At 43.9% G+C, this 6,270-nt stretch overlaps 1 protein-coding gene across 1 annotated transcript in view; it reads left to right on the top strand.

Moving 5' to 3' along the window:
* PRKAA1 (protein kinase AMP-activated catalytic subunit alpha 1) overlaps positions 1–6,270 on the top strand; it is a 51,693-nt gene that overhangs the window by 26,764 nt on the left and 18,659 nt on the right. The gene's annotated exons all lie outside the window — the stretch shown is intronic.

Below are 6,270 nucleotides of genomic sequence, written 5' to 3'. Positions count from 1 at the left end.
TTACTTGTGCATTTATTGGTTGCTTCTTGAATGTTCCCTGACCAGAGATTGGACCTGCAACCTTGGCATATCGAGAGGATGCGCTAACCACCTGAGCTACCCGGAGAGAGTTTTGAAAAGGGAGAATGGACTTCCTTGAGTATGAAATCTTTTTCTGTGGAGTCTCCAGTCCTAGTGTTTTGTAGAGCATATTTATAACATCTGTTATACTGATTTTAGTTTTATGATTTTTCCAGTCCATAGAAAATTAGAATCCCTTAATTAGAGCATTGGAAGGGGGCTGTAAGAGCTGGCTCTTGATAGTCTGTGAAGGATGAGACACGACTTCAAAAAGCAGAAAACCTCAGGAGCTGGAACATACAGTCTAGGAGGAAGAAGGCCTGTCCTTGGAACAGCGTGAAGGGACCTGGAGAGCATTGTGCTAAGTGAAATAAGCCAGTCAGAGGACGACAGGTACCCTATGACTTCACTCAGATGTGGAATCTAATGAACACACTGAACTACCAAGCTAAATAGAGACAGACTCATAGATAGAGAGCAGGCAGACAGTTCTGGTTGGGGGTGTTGAGGGTGATGGAGGGACTGAGCAAAAAAAAAAAAAAAGAAGAGCTCATGGACATGGACAACAGGGTTAAGGAGCCAGGACTGGGGCCCCTGGTCCTGAATCGCCAGTGGCAGTGGCCATGATTAGCTTGCTAATTGATTTCTTAAGCCCAGAGCATGCAAAACTGCTACCCATACTTCCCCAAAAGCGGGGAGAAAGAGGCTTTGGGAGACAGGAGGGAGGACGCCCTGAGAGGGGAGGGCAGGTAGGGGAGCTCTGAGTGTCCTGAGGACAGAACCGTGTCGCTGCCTTCTGCACTGTAACCCCAGCTCCTAGACGATGGCCTGGTGCAAAGCAGCCCTGTATGAGTTTGCCGGGGCTGCTGGAACACAGGCCATAAATTAAGTGGCTAAAACAACAGAAACGTATTGCTTTCTGGTTTCAAAGGCGGGAAGTCCAAGATCAAAGTGTCTGTAGGGCCATGTCCTTCTGAAATCCGCAGGGAGCCCTTCCTTGCCTCCTCCAGCTTCTGGTGGCTGCTGGCCTTCCTCGGCAGCAAGGCTACAATCGCTGCCTCACATGGCCGCCACCTGTATGTGTGAGTTGGTGTGTTGTTTCTGTCTGAGTCCTTTTCTTATAAGGACACCAGACACTAGATCTAGAGTTCACTAATTACATCTGCAAAGACACTGTTTCCAAATAAGATGACTTGCTGAGGTTCCTGGTGGACTTGAATTTGGGGAGGAGGAATACTCCAACTGCACTTGCATTATATTTTATGTGCCTATAGTTTTATGCCCTTCATTTGTCCTTAATGATACCCTAATTTTTTTTTAAAGACTTTTAAATTGGTGTGATAGAATAAATAAAATATCTTCTTGGCATCTTGTCTTAAAACATTGAAATTGACATAAGACAGGTTTTTGGTAGACTGGATTCATTTTTTCATACAGGAAAAGGTCACAATAGCAGTGTCTGGCGTATGGTAGTTGCAGGCATTCATTAACTATTTCTTTTTCTTTTTTTTAATATATAGTTTATTGATTTTTTACAGAGAGGGAGGGAGAGGGATAGAGAGTTAGAAACATCGATGGGAGAGAAACATCAATCAGCTGCCTCCTGCACACCTCCTACTGGGGATGTGCCCACAACCAAGGTACATGCCCTTGACCGGACTCGAACCTGGGGACCCTCCAGTCCTCAGGCCGACGCTCTATCCACTGAGCTAAACCGGTTAGGGCTCATTAACTATTTCTTAAATGAACAAATGAATGTTTAGAATAATTATTACTCAGTCTATTCTTTTTAAAACTATAAGACTATAAATTAAGAAGTCCTCTGATATCTTAATTTCTACTATTTGTGTTTTATTAAAAGGGTATGTATATATTATTATACCAAGTAATGTCCATTTGAAGATTTTTTTTTAATTTATCACTTTTCACTTATCATTTTTGGAAAACGCACAACATTTTGAGACACACCTGGGTTCATGCTTTGGTTTTGCAAGCCACTAGCTGTGCCATTTCATCTTCCTGTGCTGCGTTAGCTGTGAAGTGTTGCTAATAACACAGATCTTCCAGGGTTGGTGAGAGTGTCAGTATATCCAGGTACAAAGTGGGGATGCCATGAATATTAGCTAGTAAGTTGTATACCTAAATTACTTTACATATTAACTAGATTTATATTTTTAAACATAGTGTCCATTTACAGAATCTGATTTATACTGAAGCCAGATGAGCCTGTTTTTTTGCCTCTGCTCTTCTGTGACGGAGCCAGGGTTCCTGCAGTTTTCAGGTGGTGGGCGACGTCCCCGTCAGGGACTTGGTGCTATGCGAATACAGTAAGCCCTCGACTTCATGCACAGAATTTCCGGTCCATATGTCATATGTGAAAATTAACACCCTCTTAATGTTAAAATGCTTTTAACGAAGATTTGCTTCCAATGAAATGAACAGGTGCAGTGACACTCCCGTTACTCATGAGTTGAATTTTACTTGGTTCCCTAGTCCCTTCCCTCTAATTATTGCTAATTTCTTTCTTATTTTCTGGTGTGTGTTACATAAATGTTTCTGTCACACTTCTGCTACAACTTACTGTTTTCGAAATGTTTTTTTTCTGTTGCAAGAGCCGTCTTGCTCTGCTCTTATTTCATAACTTCTGCATTCTCTTAACTATCGCTCTGAAATAGTTAATGATTTGTCCATTTCTGGGGTGATCTTCATGTGTATTCTCCTCTCCCCCCACCCTTTATCCTTTTGCACTCTAATTTTTTTATTTATTTTTTTACCTTGCCGTTACTTTGGTCGCCTTCAGTGGCGAGGACAGTCCCAGGAGCCCAGGTCGCTTTGGGTCAGGACTTTTCCCTGGCGCATTAGCTGGCACCGGTGGCTGCTCTGTGCGTGATGCCAGTGGAATGAGTTTGAGGCTGCTTTGGATGTCCTCTTGAAGCGCCTTGTTTAATGACAGAAAACTAAGTGTGGGGTTTGGGATAAACCCGGTTGTTTTCTTAAATTGCATTGAGCAGGGGTGATATAAGAGACTGGTTGACTTGTGATAAGGGTCAGACTGAAGTGGATTCTGCTTTAATATCCTTTCCAGCTCTCCGTCGGCCAGTATTCCCAGCGTTGTGCCTGTTTCCAGTCTGTGTCAGCTGTGCAGTTACTGGGGAAGGTTCCTGGTCAGCAGGGGAGGGGGCTGGGGAGTCTGTAGCTGAGACAGATGAGATTCCTTCTTCAGGTATCAATGAACGCTTCGCGAGAGCCGTATCAGAACTGAGAATGTGCTGGGCGTGGGGGTTCATTTCAGCTGTGACTGTCGGGTTCTCTTCCTCGCCCAGCTCGGCATGTTTTCATGAGGTTTTGGTGGAAGCACGTCCAGTGCGCCTGTGACTGCCGTCTCTCAGGAGCTGCTGTCCCTCCGCAGCCGGGGATGGTTCTGAGATTAGTTGCGCTATATAAAGGCTGGTTAAATTTAGAGATTCCTTTTGCATTGTGGTGATTCTAAAATGGCTTTTTACCTCCTGATCCCGTGCTAATCCTCTGGGTGACAGTGGGCTGCGCTCCCTCGCAAGGCGGCTCCTTGCTGGGAGGGTTTCCCTGTAGAGGTTTTGCGAAGGTTACAGGGTCGGGCAGCATGGAAGTTGAACTCGGGTGGGCTTTTTCTCCCTTGTGAACTATCAGTATAACCTGACCTGGGTTTTATATTAGTAATGAAAACATTTAAGCAGACAGCGTTAACATCTCAATACACTGAGGACTGCCCGTGCCTTGTTCTGGCCTCCCAATTGCAGGGGCTGTGGGGGCGGAGGAGCCCCTCACTCGCTGTCTGGGTTAGCCTGGTGGGGACGATGCCGACTTGTAGAAAACCATTGGACCCCGTGATCTGTAGGGTTCTCACTCGTGGGTTTGTTTGTTTTTTAGCCCTCACCCGAGGAGATGTTTCATTGATTTGAGAGAGAGGAAGGGGGGGAGAGAGAGAGAGAGAGAGAGAGAGAGAGAGGAGAGAGAAACATTGGTGGCCTTCTCATAAGAGCCCAACCAGGGATCAAACCCGAAACCTTTCGGTGTGTAGGACGAGAGGACGTTCCAACCAACTGATCCACACCAACAGGGTCCCTCTTGTTTCTATACACGTGTGTGTGCAATTGGTTTCAGAGGGGAAGGGAAGGGGAGAAAGAAAACATCAGTGATGAGTCATTGCTTGGCTACTTCCTGCACGCCCCCTACTGGGGATCGAGCCCAAAACTGGGCATGTGCCCTGACTGGGAATTGAACTGTGGCTTCCTGGTTCATAGGTGGGCCCTTGGGGGTTTTTAAAGGAGAATGAGGCTCAGCTTTATCCCAGATCCCATTGTATTAATCTGCTTGGGCTGCCATAACAAAATATGCTGACTGGTTTGGCTTTAACAACAGAAATTTGTTTTCTTGCTGCCTGGGGGCTAGCGCCTGGGGGCAAGGTTTCCGAAGGTTTGGTTTTTTCTGAGGCCTCTCTCCCAGATGGCTGCCTTCTCCCCTGTGCTCACGCGCTTCCTGTGTGTGCCCTGCGGTCTCTGTGTCCACATTTCCTCTCATAGGGACACCAGTCAGGTGGGATGAGGGCCAACCTGTACTGTCTCTTTTTAACGTAGTCACCTCTCTGAAGGCCCTGTCCCCAAGTTTACTGTCATATTCCAGGGGACTAGGGGTTAGGGCAGCTGTGGGCAAACTACGGATCCAGCCCGTTTGAAATGAATAAAACTAAAAAAAAAAAAGACCGTACCCTTTTATGTAATGATGTTTACTTTGAATTTATATTAGTTCACACAAACACTCCATCCATGCTTTTGTTCCGGCCCTCCGGTCCAGTTTAAGAACCCATTGTGGCCCTCAAGTCAAAAAGTTTGCCCACCCCTGGGTTAGGGCCTCAATATATAAAATTTTGGGGAGACATAATTCAGCCCATAGCAAGTACAAACACCTTAGAAGGGATTTCCTGTTACCATGAGCCTTGATTTCAGCTGATGATGATCACTGTCGGCAGGGACAGCTCTCTGATAGCGTCTCACAAACTGTTGAGAAGAGACCGTTTTCCTCCTGTAAAGCTAAAACTTAAATTACTTACGTAACATTTTTGCGGGGTAAAGTAATACATGTATATTTTAAAAGGTCCCCACTAGTGGTCAGAGGTGTATTTATAAAATAGAATTCCCCATCTCCACTTCCGACCCTTATCTGTTTCTTTTTGTATTTATCTTTTTTTTAAAACCTCCACATGTCTAGTGGATATATGCATGCATGTAAGCGCTCTTTTACTTCCTGTGGACAGGCTTCTTTGGTTGACTGTCTATTATGGTAGATGAGGGTATGAGCTCTCTTGTTCCTTTTCTTCTATACCTTCATTCTCCTAATAAAATTATATACTCTTTAAAAATCCATATGTGGTGTTTTCATAATTGTGACTGTATAAAAACTCTTTGGTAAGTCACTACTGTGACAGAATTGTCTTACTTTTAATTTTCCTTGAGTTTTTAACTCATTTTTTTTTCATTTGCTTTGTTCTCTTTGGCCCTAAGTTTAAATTCTCCACATCTTCAAATGTCTTTGTAAAATCTGTCGGTACAATATTCTATTCTCTCAAACCTGCAAGACAATTTACTCTCTTTGTTTCCCCACAGAAATAACCCTCGTGGATCCCGTGTAGCACTTCTGTCGGGAGTTGTTGCCTTCTGGGCCTTCACATACCTGTTATCTAGGGCTGACCTTCATTCTCTGTCGGGGTCACCCTTGCTTTCTCCTGTATTGGATGCCATCTTCTTGGTTTCCCTGCTGATTTTGATGGACTGTGTATTCTCCAATAGATTCTTGAGAAAGGGTGGACATTTTGGGAATTTTTGTCTCTATAAACATGTCTAAATTCTGTTGCCATTGAATATCAGGGCATTGCATTCAAAACTAAAAACAATCACTTAATTTTTTTCTTATTTTTAAAAATAGATATGATATTCTCATGAACCAAATTTTAAAAGATTCTGGGAGTTACAGATAGGGGGAGTTTATTTGTAGCATGAGGGAGTTCTTGGGGATGGTGAAACCGTCCTGCATCTGATTATGATGGTGGTTACACCAGTTTCTACCCATGTTAAAACCTATAGAGCTGTACACCAAAAGAAAAATGTTCAATTTGAATGTCTGGTAGTTTAATAAAATGAAAAACAAATGAAGAGAATTTAAAAGTGCAAAAAGGAA

The sequence above is a fragment of the Myotis davidii genome, unplaced genomic scaffold, assembly GCF_000327345.1.
Source record: "Myotis davidii unplaced genomic scaffold, ASM32734v1 scaffold348, whole genome shotgun sequence".
Taxonomy (NCBI): domain Eukaryota; kingdom Metazoa; phylum Chordata; class Mammalia; order Chiroptera; family Vespertilionidae; genus Myotis; species Myotis davidii.
The sequence above is the reverse complement of the archived record's forward strand: the minus strand, read 5'-3'. Positions and strand labels throughout refer to the sequence as shown.